General features: G+C 34.7%; 1 protein-coding gene across 6 annotated transcripts in view; it reads left to right on the plus strand.

Annotated features, from left to right (window-relative positions):
* LOC106508546 overlaps nucleotides 1-20,364 on the plus strand; it is a 593,953-nt gene that overhangs the window by 469,045 nt on the left and 104,544 nt on the right. For 3 of the 6 annotated variants that reach the window (XR_002338156.1, XR_002338157.1, XR_002338159.1), the window contains one exon: nucleotides 175-220. The gene's annotated coding sequence lies outside the window, so the exon portion shown is untranslated. Of the gene's footprint in view, nucleotides 1-174; nucleotides 8,838-18,412; nucleotides 19,960-20,364 lie in introns of those variants that run through there. The other 3 variants (XR_002338161.1, XM_021071419.1, XR_002338160.1) reach the window with 2 other exon arrangements.

Below are 20,364 nucleotides of genomic sequence, written 5' to 3' on the forward strand. Positions count from 1 at the left end.
AAGCCACATGCATTTTTATTCTAATGCTTGTGTGTCCTTCAGTGTTGTCCTGTTCGTGAACGGACCAACCAATGCCTTGCCACATTAGATAGACTAACCCCCAGCAAATAGACCACCAATACTCAACCCTGCTGTTTTATAATTCTCTGAGTCATCTATTTTCCTCTTTTTTAGGATATCCTTGAAGATTAACCAGAGAACTTTTCATATACTTCTAAAGGTAGGAAATAGAAGCCCCCTTTTTTTGGTTATAAAATATGTTGTATTTGTTTTAGCTATGTTTGAATAATTTACTTCCCTTGTAGATATAGATAGAATTGATGCTGCTTATTCTGAAAAACTGAAAAATGCATTATGTCTGCCTACTTGCTAGACTCGAATCATCCAACACATAGTGTTTAATCGTCAGTTTGATTTTTCTTCCATACTACTACTACTATAGTTTCTTGTGTCTTTTACAGTTTATGTTTTACTGTGGACAGAATTCATTCATTATTTTACATTTTTGTATTATCGTCTTCATAATTCTAGGGTAGTTTGACGTGACTCTTGCAGGAAGGAGACCCCTTCCAGGGCCCAAGAATGGGCTCTTGTCCAACACTGGAAATGAACTGTGAGAGGAGACACACATGCTGACAAAGCAAAAGACTTTATCGAGTAGGGGTACCAGGGCGGAGAGCAGCCAGGTAAGGGAATCAGGAGAACTGCTCTGCCAGGTGGCTCACAGTCTCAGGCTTTATGGGAATGGAGTTAGTTTCTGAGTTGTCTCTGGCCAGTCATCTTGACCAGCCCATGCTTGGTGTGTGGCTCAGGGCCCCTCTTGGGGGCGTATGCACCTCTCAGCCAAGATGGATTCCAGAACCAAGGATCCTGGGAGGTTGGCTGTCTTGTCTCTCCTATTGGACTTCCCATGTTCTCCTGGTTGTCTTCAGGGCAGCACAGTATTCCTTATCAGGGATTCCTGTTATGAGACAACTCAGTGGAGGGGCTATTATTGTGCCTGGCCAAGGTGGACAGTTTCAGTCAGTAGTTCCCCAACATTAGCATATATACTTTCTATACATCAAGTAGACAATTTCACAGTATATACATATATTGAATATTCATATATTCAAATATTGTTAGAAACTGAGATTTTCTGATACACTATAATTTCATATTTTTCTTGCTGTTTTAAAACTGTAATTTCTAAAGAAACAACCCAAGTAATAATAAGTATAATTAGCTATCAGCGATTTAGTAAATAAGTGTTAATTTGGAAAAATTTACTTCAGTATTAGCTTTACTTAATAAGAGTGCTAGAAAATGTGGCCCTTTTCTTGGCTAGGATGTATGTGAGGATAAATTTAGAATTTCTAGTCTAGTAAATACTTCTCTGATAATAGCTTAATTGTAGCTATTTCAAACCAAATTGTTTAATTGTAGTGAATCATATGCAAATTGTTCAGATGTAGGTCAACCTCCCACTCCCACATTCTAGCACTTCTTTTCTGATTCAAGACAAACTACTCAGTGCCTAACAGAAGGAGAATGGTGCAGATTAGAGACATTAGATAAAAACAGAACAACAATAACGCAAAAACCAACAGTGGGCTAGGAGTCACAAAAAAGGCAAGGCAAGTTGCATTTATCTTAACCTTAGCTGAGGACCTCTTATGCTGGTTGTGTGTTTGTACACAATGATCTGCTCACTGCTCATGAGATTTGTGGTTGGCCAATTATGGTGCTTCTAGGATGCTAGGTTTCCTCATCTGTATTCATTTTTGATGAGCTGGTTGAGTGAGGAGTGGCCCTCACAGATAGCAAAGAATATCTTGTGTATATGGGGAAGTGATGGGGGTGGGGCCAATTGAAATATACCTCCGTTGTACAAAGTCTGGAAATCCTTTCTTTTTCTAGCTGCTACATTCTGCTTCTAATTTATAGTTGCCTTTGTGATGGGCTATTGTATCACTTTCTGATGAACAACTGAGATTTTATGATTCTATTTAATCTTTATATGTTGTCTACTATACTTTAATTTGCAGTTTGTAAAGCATCAAAAACATGATAATAACAGATTTGTGAGTTTGTTATATTTGTTGTCCTTTATCTTTGGTGATTATCACTGATGTTTTTAGTATATTGACAGAAAATAGTGTATTGACAGAAAATAATTGCTTATTATTGATGAAAAATTATTTTGGCTATAATCCTAATAAAATTAGAATTCTGCCTTACTAGAAACATGATTTCTAAAATTATCATTCCTCACTGGAATTTAAGAATTTGAATTTATATTTTAATATAATTTATAATATTAAAATTTTCTAAAATTTGAGTTAAACTTTTCATTCTTAAAAAGTTATTGTAGAATTATTAAGTTAAATTACTGACTTACAGAGTTCTCAGCATGGTTAGTGGAAACGAATCCAACTAGGAACCATGAGGTTGTGGGTTTGATCCCTGGCCTTGCTCAGTGGGTTAAGGATCTAGTGTTGCCTGAGCTGTGGTGTAGGTCAGACGTGGCTCGGATCGCCGTTGCTGTGGCTGGCATAGGCCGGCAGCTATAGCTCCAATTCGACCCCTAGCCTGGGAACCTCCATATTCTGTGGGTACAGCCCTCAAAAAGACAAACAAAACCAGAAAAAAAAAATTACTGACTTAAAAAGTGTCAGTAATTTTTCTAGTTCTTAGAGTGGGGAAATAGATGATGTTTACTTTGTATTTCTTTCAATATAAATACTTTTGCTGTTTAAATTATTTAAAATTTTTTAAATAAAAAATAATACTAAATAAAAGTGATATTTTCCTTAAGTTAACTACCTCTAAAATTTTGGTGTTTATTCTTCCTAATTCCTTTTTTATATGCATAAATATCAATATCAATCTGTGCACATAATGCTTTTATGTCATATCCATGATTCTGTTTTTTAAAATTGTAATTATGAACATTTTTCTAAGGCAATATGTTATCTATTTAATTTTGCATATTAGACAACTTTTTTGATGGACCATGATTTATTTATTAATCCCTCTAAACTTTTTTAAAAATAGAACTTTAAAATAGAATGAAAGCAGGCCTTTCTTAATTACATTTTTGGCAGGGATACAAAAGAATAATTCTCATTTGTACATTGAATTAGGAAATTAAGGAGTAAAGAAAGTGTTACAGTAAAGAGGCCTAAAACATATTAGGTGGGTGCATATTAATGGTTGGGGAAAGAAAAGCTAATAATACAGATGTTCATGAAACTGTTTTACGTATATAAAACTGGAACTCTGATTTTTTCCCAAGGGTCACAGCAAATGACACCCCTCCCGTTAGCTTTCAAAGAGATATTTCCTTCATCTTCATTCTCATCAGTTGTCTTATATCTTCATACCACTTTGGAGAAAAATATATCTCTTTACATTATGTCACATATAAAAATTCATCTTGCGTTTATCTTTTTTCCCCTGTGAGGCTGTTGACCCTCAGAGGGTGTTACTGTGTGTTACTCCTCCTCGAACCTAGTAGGTGCTGAAAAAATGGTCATTCAGTTAACTTGGATTGAAGTGTGAAAAGGGGGAGAATCAGGTGGAAATATTTAATCTTACCAAAATTTCATCAAGTACCTCTATCTCCCTATTATCTCTGGAGTAAAGTAGTAATTAATTCTTTTGATGAATGGGATACAAAGGATATAAACACGTGATTTTTTATTACAATGAAAGTAATCTAAATTGAATTTTAATGATTCTTATTGGTATTCAAACTTAAAATCATACCTATAGGTTAATTATTTCAGAAAAATACTTATAATTTATGAATATATATATATATATAAATATGGTACTGAACTTATACATTACCTGATATGGATATAAAAACACTTTGTCAGCCTTATTCCATTGTACACTTGTAAGACATTATTATTTTTGGTAAGACACTAACAAAATTGGCTCTGTAGATAAAATATGGATGATTATTTACAAATAGAAGTAATATATAAAAAAGAAGCAGTTCTTTGTATGAATTCTGTTAGAAGAAAGGGAGTATTGTTTTTAGTACTTTTATATAATGCAAGTTGCCACTTAAATAAATCTTTGACATTATCTCAATCAGCACAAGTAGAGTTATTAATAGTTTGAATTATGCCTGAAAGGATCTCTAATTTCATATTAGTATGAATTCAATGGCAGTATAAATTTGAAATCTCTGAGCAGATGTACCAATTTATTTTTTTTAACAGAAAGATGAAGAATTTGTGGGTGTAAAAGTCTCTTATGAAACTGAATGTAGTGCCTAGTGCATAATAGTTTTTCTCTCTTCTGGCTTGCAGAAGTCACTATCCCCAAACTCTAATTTCACATACATTGTTCTGGGAAATCAGGAAGGAGAAAGGATCTTAGTCAGTCTTCTAAATAAATTTTTCAGCTTGTTGCAGACCTTTGCTTGACCAGAGCTTGAACCTTGGTATTTCAAAGGCATACTATTGTGCTGTCTTTGTTCTCAAAGCTTTCCCCATCACTGTTATCTATTCAGCCAGAGTTGCAAATGCAAGTATTTTCAAGGCCCATGAATATAACAGAACTGGGTGTAACATACAGTAGAGAGTGGTGTGGACTGAGAAAGAGATGATCACAAGCTCAACTCACAGGCCTGCTTCTACTCTTTCTTGTCAAATTTTCTGCCCAACAGGATATTCCAGTAGCCATAAATACTAAAGGTAAGGAGAACTGAATACTGAAATCTTTATGTGAAATCTCACGGTTTTTTAATGTGGGCTCAAATTTTAATTACTGAAATAAAGGGAAAAAAAGAAAACCATGTAAAGGAATCATGAATCATGGCATGCCTTAGTTAGGCAGTTTGCTATCTTTGCACAGATACTCTGTAAATAACTTGCTCAGTCAATAGTGCCTCATAGCTCCCTATAAGATACAGGGAAATTAAAGAACACTCTAATCCTTGTTCTCTCATATCTATTGGGAATTCATGTAACACTTTAGGGAGGGTCATAGCCATTAGCAACAAATATGGAGACCTACCAGATAAGCCTTTTCAATCTATCTTTGGATTCTAGAATAGGAAAAACAAAAGTGAACCAAGTAAGCTAAAAAGGTATTGTTAACATATGTTATGATATACAAAAGAATGGTGCTTAAGAGATACCACTTTTTGAACACATTTTAATGTGATTCACAATTCACCTTATGCTACTAATTTATTACCATCTTTTCTTTTATTCAAGCTTCTGCAAATCTTTCATTTTTTATTAATTTGAAAAGAAAATAGTGACTAAAGTTAATGATCAAATGGAAGTCAAACCCAGAGGGAAAATAGAAATCAAACATGAAAATCTCGTCACGTAAACATTAATGCATAAATATAGGTCCAATGGACCCTGGTTCATTTACATTTTGACCTTTAATATTTACTTTCCTTTTGAGATTTCTCATGCTTTCCTTCTGGACAAATTCACCCTTCCTTCTTTTATTTCAGTCCTTTATTATATCATCACATATTTCACTGAATTTACTGGCACCCAATTATTTACTCACGTCTCTCTTCCCAAACAGAATTGAGAATTTCAAGGCCAGAAACAATACCATTACAGCTTTTTAAAAACAATCATAAACTTACAGAAAATTTGCGAATACAGCACAGAGAACTTTTTCCAATCAACTATGTGAAAGTAAATTGCCAACCAAATACCCCATTACCCCTCCCATTCATGTGTCGGAGCCCTAACCCTCAATATAATGGTATTTGGAGTAGAGCCTTTGGGAGCGAAGTAAGTATAGATGAGGTAATGAGCATGGGGCTCTCATAATGGGATCAGTGCCCTTATAAGAAGAGACAGATACCAGAGAATTTGCTTCCTTCCTCTCTCTCTCTTTCTCTTTCACTCCCATGTGAGAGCAAAAGCAAGGAAGAAAGTTCTCAATGAGAAATGGCATTGGTTAGCCCCTTGATCTTGGACTTGCCAGCTTCCAAATCTGAGAAATAAATTGCTGTTGCTTGAGCCACCCAGTCTATGATATTTTGTTAAGGCAGTCAGAGCTGACTAATAAATCAGGAAATTAACACTGATACATTACTACTATCTAATCTTCAGATCCCATTCAAGTTTCAAATAAAATTGTCCAGCTAAATTCCAACTGCTGTCCTTTAGAGTATAAGAATTTGTTTCCAAATGATGTGCTTCATTTGGTAATTTCATTATATTAGTCTCCATGAGTGTACAATAGCTCCACAGTTTCCTTGGCATTCATGACTTTGATACATTTGAAGATTACATTCCAGTTATTTTGTAGCACAGCCTTTAATTTGGATTTGTCTGATGCAGGGGGCCATATTTTATGCAAATTTGGATCCTATCATCTAGGACAGTGGCATATAGCTGAATTTCTATAAACTGTAGTTGAGCAATGAATTAGTGATTGAAAACCTCTGCTGGGAGCCTGACTCTGAATCACTTGTATACTAATAGCAACAATTTCAAAACTTTAAAGAGAAAAATGTAAAGCATGTCCAAAATATGAAAAAAAAAAGCAAAGTTGTGTGGCTTCTAGTAGTGATATTGAGATCTGTTCTGTAAGCATGCATACACTGACTATTGTACATGTTAATACCTTTTTCTTTAGAGCAATGCTTCTCAAGCATGGTCTGTGGACTGCTTCCAGTTCATACACTGTTTCTGGTTGATGATGACATAAGTAGAAAAATTGGGGATAAGCATTCAGAAAACTTTTTTAGCATTTTGACAAAATGATTTTATTTCTGCTAAATAATAATTTTAAAGGAATATATCAGATATATCTTATCTGCTTTTTTCTTTTTTATTCCATTTATATATTAATAATTTTGCTTTATAATTTCCATAGTATTGATCCACAATGGATTAGAAACTAAAAATGGATTATTTACCACAGCTTGTGGTTATTCCCATCAGAATAAAGTGGGTTAAAAGTGAGCTAAAACATGGTGAGATTTGACTTTGTACCTGATGACTGGGTAAACCCTTTTTAGTTTCTAAATTAGAGACATGGATGATTCAACTATTTAAAAAGTGTAAGAGTAAGTATGTGTGTGTGTGTGCATGCATTATGTGTGTGCAAGTGTGCACTTGTATATATGCTTGTGTGTGTTGAATGGGTGTCAAAAGACAGTAAAAACCTCATGATTCTAATACCGGATAATAGCAAATTCTCCCACATCTGATTGTATAGCATCCTAAAACGTTGGTTCCAGTAGTATTGCCCTTCATAGAACATTCCCATGTTCTCCCTTTCCTTTTGGAAAACATTCCTTCCCTTGACCACCAGACTTAGAATCCCCATTGCTGGCAAAACACTAATAAGCTCCTTTGACCAAGAGTAGTGCTGCTGTTACCACTTCTAGGTGACAAAGCTTATGCAAAGCTTTTCAAATATTTAAATGGAAAGAGAAGAGATGTAGTTAGAAAAGAGGGAAATGATGAGAGAAAGATGAGAGTGAGCATAAAGATATAACGATGGGGGCCAAAGAACCTAAAAGGAAGGATATTATGATTGTACTAAGTGTAACTTCTACCAGCAGCCTTCAAGGACAGTGAAATTCAGTTCAGTTCAAAACATATTTAAGAACTGTCATGGATCAGACACTGGATTCAGGAAATGAAGAGATGAATAAGACATAAAGACTTGACCTAAATGACTTTAGTGTTTGGAGTGAGACAGATAAGCCAACACGACTTCAATGGAGTGATTGAGACATTCATTGGGGGTATTGGCAGGTACAGAAGAAAGGTGATTGTCCAGGTTCCTAGGTTTCCCTGAGGCGATGATGCCTATGAAGTGTTCTGATAAAAACTAAACTAAATTGAACAAAAGAATAAAGGATGAGGGAAAAGCAGAACTTGATAGTCAGCACTCAGTCTAGGAGTGCGAGGGAGTCAGAGCAGACGTGGTGGTACTAATGAGGAGGCCATTTCACTCATCTTTGTTTGTTTGTTTGTTTTCCGTTTCACCAGGCTTGAGGAGAAAAGAAAAAAGTCCAAAATGTGTCAAGGAAGGAAGGGATGAAGAACAGGGGAGGGGCAGGTACACAGATTCAGGAGTCACTTGAGAAACAGAATCACTGGAATGACGCACTTATTTAAGGGATAGTGGAGAGGGAGGGGTAGAACACAATGTGAAGGAAAAGGATGAACGCTTGGACAACTCCTGTATTTATGACTTGAGTTTCTGTGCATGATGATATCTGAAATGGAGCTAAGGGGTAAGGGAGAACAAATAAGCATTGAAAAAGGGAGAGACATGAAAAGGAATCCATTTTAGACATTAAATAGAGGTGCCTATTGAGGAAGAGAGAAGGTCAAAACTGGAGAAATATATGTATATATTTTTGTAGGTATATACATATGTGTGTGTATATACACACAATATTACAGGTATGCATATATAGCAAGGGTTTTATATGTCAATTCTGTCTGACAGAGTCATGTGAAACTACTTTCCTATTAATTTATTGCTATCAAATTAACTTATTGCTTGAATGTATCATTTGAAACTCTAATAATTCATTCCATATTTCAAAACATACCATAGAGAAAAATGCTGCAGTCTAAAACTGGTTCCAGACTTATGGAAACATCATGTGTCTCTACGACCAACACCAAGAGGAAAACTGTGCCAATGACATGCCTAAACCTGTTTTGGTTTCAATTACCTGGATTATTGAGGCAGAAACAAGCTTTGTGCCTAATTGACCCTTTTAATTACCTTCCTTCTCTGCTTTGCCTCACCTGTGGGTATATTTCCATGTTGTACTATTATTAGAAAGGAAAAGTCACTTGCTTTTTTAGGTGGATCCCTAAAAAAAAAAAAAATTTAAAATATACTTTACAGTTCAGAGAATTAACATTTTATAAGCCTCTGTATTTAGAGAGTAATGTACTGAGCAAAGGGAAATCAGTTGACCAGTTGTCACCTCATTGTCCTCATGTTACCTCTTACTCTTTTTTTACAGCAAACCTCATTGACTGAGTTCTATCCATAGTGACCTTTGAATGCCTCCCAATTTAAGATTTCCAAAGACCAGAGAGATTCATGAATTCTCCATATGTTTGAGTCAGTGTTATAAAGGTTAGGTCTCTAGTCAACTCATGAATCTGCGGTGAAACTCAAAATGGATTAGGCAATGGCAAGAGAATGCTTACCTTTTATCCTCTAAACCACACGTTCAGCTTTTCCATATAGCAGTCCAGAACCTAAGGATTTTAATTACATGGAGACGTTAACAGCATAGTCGTCATTATATCCCTCGTATTTTACTCATCCTACCTACTCAGTAATTATTTTCAGCCCAATTAATGGAAAAGCCAGAATGGTAAGGTTGTGCGTAGATAAATTATGATTCTTTCAAATTATCTTTTATGAAAGAAGTAGGCAAAATGTATGTAATGCCACTCCATTTCCTCTGGACATATTTGAGTCTGGAATGAGTGTTAAGTTTTTAGTAATCAATTTCATGTTTCTAACTAATATATAGAATCCAAATATAAATTTAAGCTGACTTATCAATTTAGAAATATTTAACAGCCTAAATCCACAAAGCATGCAGGTAGTCTCTCATCATTTATTTTCTTCTGTTCAAGTGTTCATTCATTTGTGGATTTCATCAATGAGTATTGAGCCTATACCCTGGACTAGGCACTGTATTAGGCTGTGCAGACTTGTGGCCCTAAGTCAGATTGTCTGTTCCTCAGAGGGATGCACACATCTCAGAGCATGGAAGGCAGGCTTTTAACCCTAATCTGGGTCAAAATGTTCATGTATGGCTTCCCTGAGGAGGGAGTGTGAGGGAGAGATTTGAAGAGTCAGGCAGACTGACAAGATGGATAAAGGAATTCTAGCTACCTTAGACAGGATTGATGGCAAGAAAAAAACACTTGAGGCATAAACCATGTGATGTTTGTAACACAGAGGGTAGGTGGGGGAGGGCCAAGACAACTAGGCATGTGCCAAATTACAAGAGCTTTGAATGCAATGCTAATGACTTTGGATTAAATTTTGAAGATTGGAGTTCCCGTCGTGGCGCAGTGGTTAATGAATCTGACTAGGAACCATGAGGTTAAGGGTTTGATCCCTGCCCTTGCTCAGTGGGTTAAGGATCTGGCGTTGCCTGAGCTGTGGTGTAGGTTGCAGACGTGGCTTGGATCCTGCGTTGCTGTGGCTCTGGCGTAGGCCGGTGACCATAGCTCTGATTGGACCTCTAGCCTGGGAACCTCCATATGCCATGGAAGCGGCCCAAGAAACGGCAAAAAGACACACACACACACACACACACACACACACACACACACACACACACAAATTTGAAGATGGTGAATAACAAATGAATAAATATAAGAATAGTCATGAATTGACCTGATTTACTTTTTAGAACAATCTCTGGAAGTTTTTGCAGCTGTGAAAGCTAAATACATTGATCAAGCAAGGGAAGACAATAAAGAGGAGGGTGATTAATGACAATAACTAGAGCGGAAAGAAGGTAGAGCTGTGCAGGATCTCCAAGAGCTATTTTAGATATCAAATTACTGTAGGTGTGGCCCTTAAAAAAATCACATTGATAAAACTTCACCATTCATGTGTGGGAGGTTAACATGAGCTGGAGATCTTGGATGACTCAAAGTTTGTAAGAAAGGTTGGATAGATAGGGTGCCACTGACCACAAGGAACAGGTTTGAGGAAACAATTAGTGCCATATAAATATGCTGAGAGACTGATGTGTTTGAGGTGCAATTGGTTAGTTACGTAGATGGACTTTTGAATATATAAATCGGGCCCTTAAGAGAGAACTTAACCTAGAGGTGGACTGGAGATAGTGGACTGGAGATAGATAATAGCATAAAGATGTAGGTGAAGTAGTCCAGCCATGTATCTATGACAGGAAGTGACCCAAGCTTTACACCATGGTGAACCACGAGCATATATGAGATTATAAGTGCAGGACTGATATAACAAATTCTCATCCAAAATCATAATGTCTCTGAATATTAATGTGCAGTGACTTCTTTTGAAACATGTCTCTTATTTTGAAAAACAAGTATCCAAATTCTAGGAAAAATATTTGCAAAATAAAAGGGGGCACCCAAATATTGAAATATGTTCCATTTCTGTAAATCTTATTTTTAAATAATCTACTTTATGTTTTAATTCAAAAATGGCTAAAACATCCTATTCATATATGAGCACGAAAACATGATCAAAGATTACTTAGTTCTCAGGATCCCACTTTTTCCTACCAGATTTTTTTTTTTTTTTCATTTTGTAGCGTCCAACTCACTTAAAGAAAACCTTCTCAGAGGGTGGTTTTTCAATGATCTAACTCACTTAGCCACGGCAATATTTTCCTACATTAGCTCATCAGAAAGAATGCCAGTGACATAAAAATAAATGCGAGTAAAAATAAATTAAATATTTGACTTTAATAACATATTGCTTAACTTCTATTTTATTTAATGTCACCTTCATATGAATTAGCATAAACTAAAAGAACGATTTCATTTTCTACACTGTAAAACAAAGTTACAAAAGGTTAAATGAACACAGAGAATTTTTTTGCTTCGAGAATTAAATAGGCTCTATTCAGCTTTAAATCCTGTAAAATATATTTTAAAATAATATTTTAGGTTAATATTTGACTTTTAATTATTCCTGTACATGTTAGTGAGATCTCTGTGGGATCAATATTTGTAAAAGAATATGAGGTTGAATGCCATAAAGATGAATCAATTCCATAGTTTTAACTAGGATTCATTATTACTCAGATTTTGCTATATTTCATTATCACCATAAGACATTGTTCGAGCAAATCAGTTAACTTTTATCAAAACCAGATATAAAATAGAATTACCTAATTTGATAATAGCTTTTTTCTAATTTATATTGCCAGAAAATTTATATCATTTTCATCATATTGTCATAATTGCCAGCTTAAAATATATATGTATTGGGCCACAGATAGAGCCTCTGTCTTTTATAACGGTCATTTGTATTCACACTAAAAACAGTTTTTTTAGGAATTTGCTTCACAATTAAAAATAATATATTATCATTTGAGATAACCTGAAAATCAGTCACTACTCATGAACACATGGGAAGAGTTGATCCTTTGTTAACCCAAATTCTTACCTCTTGTTTCCATTCCTACTTCATCTTCGTTTTCTCTTTGATAAAATATTTTCTTGACCAGACCGAGCCACATATAGCTCTGACCTGTGTGTAGCCAAGAAATATCTAGAGAATTTGGAATGTTTCCAAGAAGGAGCTTTTTTAAAAAACTCTCTAAAGAGGGGATTAAAAAAGCAAAACCAAAGCAAAACAAAACTCCCTTCCTAGCTTCTAAAATATCATGTTGTTGTTTGTTGTATGACTTTAAGGGTTGCAGGAGCACAGGGCATGGGTGAGGGGAAAGTGGGACAACATGGCTATTTGAAAGACTGTTGAAAAATTATGTCACCCAAGACTGGTATTTTTATGAGTTTCTTGATGTAATACATAATTAAAATAAATGTTTGCTTATTTTATTATTGCTCCAATCTACTTTGAGCAAGAGCCTTGTATCCACTTTTGTAGAATATACCTTTAATTTAGTATCTAAAAATAAATCACTCTTTAAGTTTAACTATTCATACACTTTTCCAACATTAGAACTTAATGTCCAAAAAAATAGATTATATTTTTAGCATCCATAACCCATTATAATATAAAAATTTTTTGTTATCTTTGGTTTAAAATAAGGAAATCTTGTGTTCACAGAGTTAAAAAAAAATTAAGAGCACCTTTGACAAGAAATTGCATTAAGGAAAAGAACTGTTCTCCTTGTAGCAATCAGACCTTTTTCTTATAGCCAAGTTAATCAAATCTTGAGACTCTTTCAAAGGAAGCATATTTGAAATGTTTATCACTTCTTTAAAAAAAAATGTTATTGGGGTATTGATGACTTACAATACACATATATATCTATTATTTTTCAGATTCTTTCCTCATATAGACTGTCATGGAATATTGAATAGATTTCCCTGAGCTATACCGTAGGTCCTTATGATTGATCAGTTTTGTATATAGCAGTGTGTATATGCCAATCCCAACCTCCCAGTCCATCCCTCCCCAAAACATTCCCCCCCCAAATATTTATTTCATCATTTATTAACTTACACACACATCTTTCTTCTTTGACACTTTCATTCTGTTTAACTTGATCTAACTCATTCTTTTCCAGATCTGTGGCTAGTTTCTCCTTACTCCTCTGAGATTCCCATTATTTTAATTAAAAGTATCCTTCATCCTTTTCCCCTGATATTTTTTTCCCTCTATATCTTGCAAAAATTGGCCCCATCACCTCCTCTAACCTTGAGAGTCATCTTCCTACCTTCCATATGCTCTCCCCACCCCTCATGCCCCCTATCCTTGCCTCAGTGTTCCCTGGTCAGGACCCCCTGCGGCATGTCCATGCTCTCCTATGGAACCCTCACTCTATGAATAAGCATCAAGCAGAGCAATGCATTTCATTATTTATTATCAAACTCTCCCTAATACTTTATAAACTGAATTATTTTTGTATTATCAGACCCATACTAGATATGTTCTAGATAGTCAGTAGTTCATTGAATGAATGAATAATTCTATCATTCAGAAAAAAAGTTATTTGTACTTTTAAACTAGTTCCTTCAGCTATTTTTTAGTTTTCATGCTATTATTATTGTTATTATTATTTTTGCCTTTTAGGGCCACACCTGTAGCATATGGAGGTTCCCAGGCTAAGGGTCTAATCGGAGCTACAGCTGCTGGCTTACGCCATAGCCACAGCAATGCCAGATCTGAACCACATCTGCCACCTACACCACAGCTCACGGAAATGCTGGATCCCCGACCCACTGAGGAAGGCCAGGGATTGAACCTGAGTTCTCATGGAAGCTAGTCAGATTCATTTCCGCTGCGCCACAATGGGAACGCCCTCATGCAATATTATTTAGCTGACACCTAAACACACTCTGCCTAGTTTTATCACTGTTTTAGTATTAATTCAGTAAGTATTTTCTCATAAAAATCAAATTTCCTTGTATGTAAAAACTTTGTCATGGCTCAATATTTTATTTCATGTATGTATCTATCATTTTAAAGACATTTATCTTTTATTTTAATTTTTCTCTGGATACATTCTATAAATTAAATTATTAAAAATCCTGCAAATTTGGGGGTTTTCCATACATTTTGGGAAACCACTTACCAGAAAGGCAGTACCAATTTGCATTACCATGAGAAATTTATGAGACCTCCAAATCCACCTCTCTCTTGCCAGTACTGGGAAGTCCTATGATGTTTAATGGGCGCAAATTAGATAAGCATAAAAAACTGTAAATTGTTCATTTAAACTAGATTTCTTTCCTTTATGCTAGTTAGTGGATAAAGTTCTTAAATGTCTAACACCATTTTCATAAAAGTCTTCTGACTTCCAGTCTTCTCACTTATTACCTAGTAATAATAGGTAGTAGTAGTAATCTACTACTACCCCAATGCTATCCTTATAGCACAGTCCTGCTCACATTGTGCAGAGAATATCAATGATTCCAAGTCACTCACAAATTGACTTCCAAACTGGTGGTCCATATTACTATCTTCTTTACAGCCCAATCCCAATTTCCTTTCTCCTCATAAAATTTCTCACCTCTCCCTTACACAGCCAATAATTTTGTCCTGCTGGTATACTCTCCAATCTTCCCGCTATAACTTTTATCCTCCAAATGCTACCAGACGAACTCCTACCTGTGGTTTAATATGCATAAATATGCCCTAACATTTATGTGAGATCCCTGTCTATCAAGTATTGCACTTAGTTTTCCATTTTCTTTCAGCTTTACTAACAAGTCCCAAGACTGACATTTCAAAAGATATTTGAGAACATGTTCTACTCTTGTAAGATTTAATTATAAAACAGCAGGTCTTTTTATAATCTTGTGTTTTAAAATAACCTCAGGTATACATATCTAGAATTTCCCAAAAAATGTTTGTCAAATTTTGGTTGCTGAGTCTTTGAAAAATAGCTTAAAGATATATAAATAATAAGTATTTAAACCAATTAAGATAATTTAAAATAACTTACATATGGTCGTTATGTTCTATATAAGTATACATTTAAGTTTAATTCAAAAATTATGCAAACTAACTTTTCTTAATTGTCACCAAATTGTAGTGATTAAATCCTATTTATTTTGTAGTGTTCTTGGGGTACATGTGTTTCATTTTTGATAATCTGCCTTCCATTCAGCTAAGTGTATGTTTTTTTCTCAAAGAAAAAGTAAGAACATATTAATCAAGATATGCACTCTGTTTATGAGTTAATTATTCATGGAAAAGTAGACCAATTGATTTGATAATCAGTTTTGTTGACTTATACTTAGGGCTGTAACTTCACACTCTAGAAAATAAATCAAGAATTTTTTTTTCCTTCCATCTGTTAATATCACCTGTCTCATTTTGATATATATTTATATTTACATTTGCATTTATGTGTATATTTATATCTTACTTAGCATAATAGTTGCACATAGTAATCAGGAAATTATGGTAGTCCTTTTATTAACCAATGGTAGGGCCAATTTCCTATATGTAGGAAATCAACCAGTAATTTTTTTAATTGGTTAGGTCTTTAATTGTTTAAGTAATTCTCTAAAATATACTTGTTATTGCTCTAATCTAGATAGAATTTGAATTGCCCTAGTCCAGATAGAATTTGAATTTTTGAGATGCTAGTAATTCATGATCATGGACTTAAAGTACATTTATTGCTTTAGGTGAAATTAGAATGAAAACTAGCGTAAGTAATATTCTCAGGTCATATATTGAGTTACAAGGATCTACATTCAGTAATGATGTTGACTTCAATGTAATTGTCAGTTAACTCTCTGTTGGAGAGAATTGGTGTTTTTATACTATGTAGCTTACTTCATCTAAAATAAATAGTCTTTCTGGCAAAAAAAAATTACTTGGGCTTCCTGGTTAGGCACTTTGTTTCCAGAATCTTCAAACACCTTAGTCACACAAAGTACAATTCCAATAGTTTTCAGACCACACAAATAGTACAATGTTTAATTCTTGGTTTAACAAAATAGTGGCATTAGCACTCACAATTTTGATTCTTTACATATTGACCAGACTCATTAAGGCAAAAGATCAAAGACTCTTTTTTATATAAAGAAAAAAGAAAACCTCCATGGTAGAAAAATGAGGAAAAGCTGAGTTTGAAATTAAATCCTAAGCCTCATGGATTGGCTTTTCAACAGTTCAAACCTCAATTTTTTGCTTTTTCTCCCATTTGAAACAAACCTAAGTGCTATGTGTTGCTAGCTTTTTTGGTTTCTTTGTTAACAGCATTTTTCTTTTTAATCAGCCTGTCTCCTGCTTTTATTATTTTCTTTGATCTCTGTTCTCTTTTAATTTTCCTCTTTCTCTACATAGCCCCCCTCTTTTTTTCTGTCACCCTTTTTCTTCATCCTCCTCTAAATCTTCATAGTTGAATCTAGTGATTAGACCTTATAGCAATAGAATCCTTTTGTCTTCCTGGAATAAGCATGCACTGCACGGATAAAACTGAACCGTTCTCAATACTTTCGTCCCACTTGCACTATTTTAATAATCTGTGAAGCAATAGGTGAAGTTTGAGAAAATATTCTCAACACATAAACTCCATCTCTTGTAATTCTCAGTATCAATTTGGAATATTATTTATCTATACCCTTCTCTGGCTACTTCTCTGGCTTGTGCTTTGGCTAGGTGGCACCAAACCACCAGGACTTCAGACCACACAATATACTTCATCAGCAGGTTAATTAAACTTGCCTTTTTTTTTTTTTTTATCTTGTAGTCCAAAACAAAAGAAAATATACCTCACCAGAAATATTTTAATTTTTTACTTTCGGTTGGTAGTGTTGGCGTCAAGGTCACAAGCTTTAATCACAGAAATACCTTTCTTATAGAGGGTAGAACAAGCCAACTAACTAGAGCAGAGCAAATAAAAAATTTTTCAAGATGAACAAGGCATTCATGCAGTCAGTGTGGCAAGGAGGCTGGTACTTACTCACCTCAAAGGACAGTGTCTTTTGGCCAAAGCTACCATCCCCTTTGCTTAGATACTTGGAAATGGTAACTGAGTTCAGTGGTTACCAGACAGAACCAAACATTGCCCTTCCTAATGTGAGAAGAGTATGAAATAGAGCTCACAAACTGGAATTCATGAATATAATTATGTTGCAATATTGCTGGGAAAAAACAGATTCATTACTATACTAAATCAGTGATTCGAGAGTGTCAGCCACCAGTACATTTAATTTATTAAAGGGATGATGTAGGTATAGTCAATTCCAAGGAAATGGATGCCTTGTATTGTGGAACCTGGGCTTTCATTAAAAGGCTGGACGTGGGTTAAGAAAGGGGACTGTTAGGCATTGCATTGTTAACTGTTGAGATTTTTCTCAGGGCAGATGAAACAAAGAAATACTGGTATAAAGTATACTCTCTTTGATGTTGATTTGGAAAATAAAAGTTATTTTAGAAACTTTAGTGCAGGAAAAATAGAAATAGAATTTTAAATTTACGCCAAAGCAATTTAAAGTAAAACACAGACATATTTTAGATTGTGGAGTCTTCTTGATTTATTTCTGTGTTGCTGAGCTTTTCCTATGCGGTGGAGTTGTATTAAATATAAACAGTAGCCCTGTATTCCACAAAGAAAACAGACAACACACCTTTTTGGGGGGTTGTTGTGGTTGTCTGAAAATGCCTTATTTGAATTTGAAGTGAGAAAAACATCATATTTCTGGGAATAATCCTACAGTGCTAAAATGAACACATGTACAGAAATAAATTGGTTATCACAGCTCTCCTCTTTATTTTGCACGTTTGTATTACATACAGCAGAAAAACACATCCCCCTAGTTTCCCTAGACCATCCCATGACTTTGACCCTTCTAGTCTATTTTCCACAAGCTTTCAGATTTCTCAATTTCTATCCTTATGTGTTTTGAGCAGTCTTCTAAGCTGCATTTCTTTCAAAGCACTAGATGCCTCACTATTACTATTAGGGATATTAATAAAAGGTATTATCAATCTTATGCAATATTATTAATATTAATATGATGTGTGTGTAATGTCAATATGCATTATGATCCCCTCTTCAAAGATAAAGTAAATGCAAGGGTGTTAAGGTAGGCAGATTATGCACTTGAACAAAAGGGCCAGGATACAGCTGTGTGAATACAAGGAGGTAATAAGATCCGGAGAAATTAGAAATCTTATCTAAGAAAGCTTCTACTGGACCCCTTGTTGTTGCTTTGGTTAGTTGTGATGTCTGTGTTTTTAAAAGTACTAATTACAAACAAATTGTTGTACCATTTGACTTTAGAATGCTACTTCTTTGTGAGTCTACAAAAATTCTGCAAGAATTCCAATGGGAGGTTCTTTGTAAAACTGTAAGTAGCAGTTAAAGGAACAGACAAAATAATAAATAATTTTCCACAAAATGACAAAAATCTTTCAAAATGGTTAGATTTATCCAATACTCATTCGTGCAGTTTAACAAGAACCAATCATCCCTGAGGTGTGTGTCATTGTTACTGACCATAGAGCTTGAAAAACTTTAATTGCTGGATTACTTAGCATAAAAGAATGAAAAGAATCAGGAAGAAATAAAATTCCTTCAGAAATCCAAAATAATACTGTAAAGCATTTATTGCCACGCTCCCTTATACTGTTAAAACTGCCTTTTGAGGAAACAGCAAAAGCCTTAAATAGTATATAGTGTTTGGGGCTTAGTTTCTACATTTTTGAGCAAGTGTTCACTTTGGGGTTGGTAGAAATTGTTATTTGCATATCTTCTCATAGTTCTGAAATACTTTGCTGTATATATATCTATGGAAATTTAAAAGTTTTTATATATAAGAGTTTTACCTTTTTAAAGTCAAAGGTAACAAATTGTAACTTGCACAACAAAGAAAAAAAATTTTTTGTCATATCTCATGGTTTTGAAATACTGTGCTGTATATATATCTATGGAAATTCAAAAGTTTTTATATATTAGAGTTTTACCTTTTTAAAGTCAAAGGTGACAAATTTTAACTTGCACAGCAAAGAAAAAAAATTTTTTGTCATATCTTAAAAATGATTTCCATTACTAGAAAAGCAAGAAGAAACTGCTTTATGAATTCTCAAATGGGCATAATTATAATGTTCTAGTTTTTTTACCTGCTTTGTGGAAATGTACTGCCGTTGATCAATACTTTTTAATAGCTTTCTGTATTTTAGTACAGTTTTTATCATAAAGTAAAAGATATTAAAGCAATTAACATTGCTTAGGTGAAAAGAAGATGGAATTGAATTATATCACCTATGTTATGATATAATTATGGAAATGTGTCTAAAACACCTGAAAGAAGCTTGAATAACAACAAGCTATATTACCGGGAAGTGTTATTAGGGGTTGAGGAGTGGAGAGGAGATGGAGCCTAATGGTGGTGGCAATAATAAAGAGGGTGCTTCAGGAAAGCATCGGGACTATAATGTTGACTGCGTAGAACTTTGTTAATGAAACAAGGGCAAAGGCGGAAGGCATTTTACATGAGGTGAATCTCATAAATGAAAGAATACAGTTTCCAATGCCTGTGACCTTTAATGAGACAATGAGAAGGTGATCCAGAAGTATATGGTGATGAATCACAGTAAATAAATTTAAATGAGGATGATGGAAATAGTTTATTTATGATCTTGACATCTAGTTAGAAATGTTTGGGTTCCATGTGGTTTGAAATAGAGCTCCAGAGTTGATAATATGGTGAAAATAGTATTTAAAATGGATTAGTCTGCACTTCCCATTGTGACTCAGTGAGTTACGAATCCCATTGGTATCCATGAGGATGCGGGTTTAATCCCTGGCCTTGCTCAGTGGGTTAAGGATCCATTGTTGCTGCGGCATATGTTGCAGATGCAGCTCAGATCTGGCATTACTGTGGCTGTGGTGTAGGCCATCAGGGGCTGCTCCCATTTGACCCCTAGCCTGGGAACTCCCATATGCCGAAGGTGTGGCCCTAAAAAGAAGAAATAAATATAAATAAAATTGATTTCCCTGCAGACTTATGGTTGCCAAGGGGGAGGGGCCACAATGGGATGGACCTGGAGTTTGGGATTAGTAGATGCAAACTATTACATTTAGAATGGATAGACAATGAAGTCCTACTGTATAGCATAAGGAACTATATTCAACCTCCTTTTGATCTTTAGACCAAGATCAAAAATAACATTTTTAAAAAAATGTAAAAAATAAAAATAAAAATAATAAAATGGATCAGTCTGTAATCAGTA

This window comes from Sus scrofa, chromosome 13, assembly GCF_000003025.6.
Source record: "Sus scrofa isolate TJ Tabasco breed Duroc chromosome 13, Sscrofa11.1, whole genome shotgun sequence".
In the NCBI taxonomy this organism is placed as follows: domain Eukaryota; kingdom Metazoa; phylum Chordata; class Mammalia; order Artiodactyla; family Suidae; genus Sus; species Sus scrofa.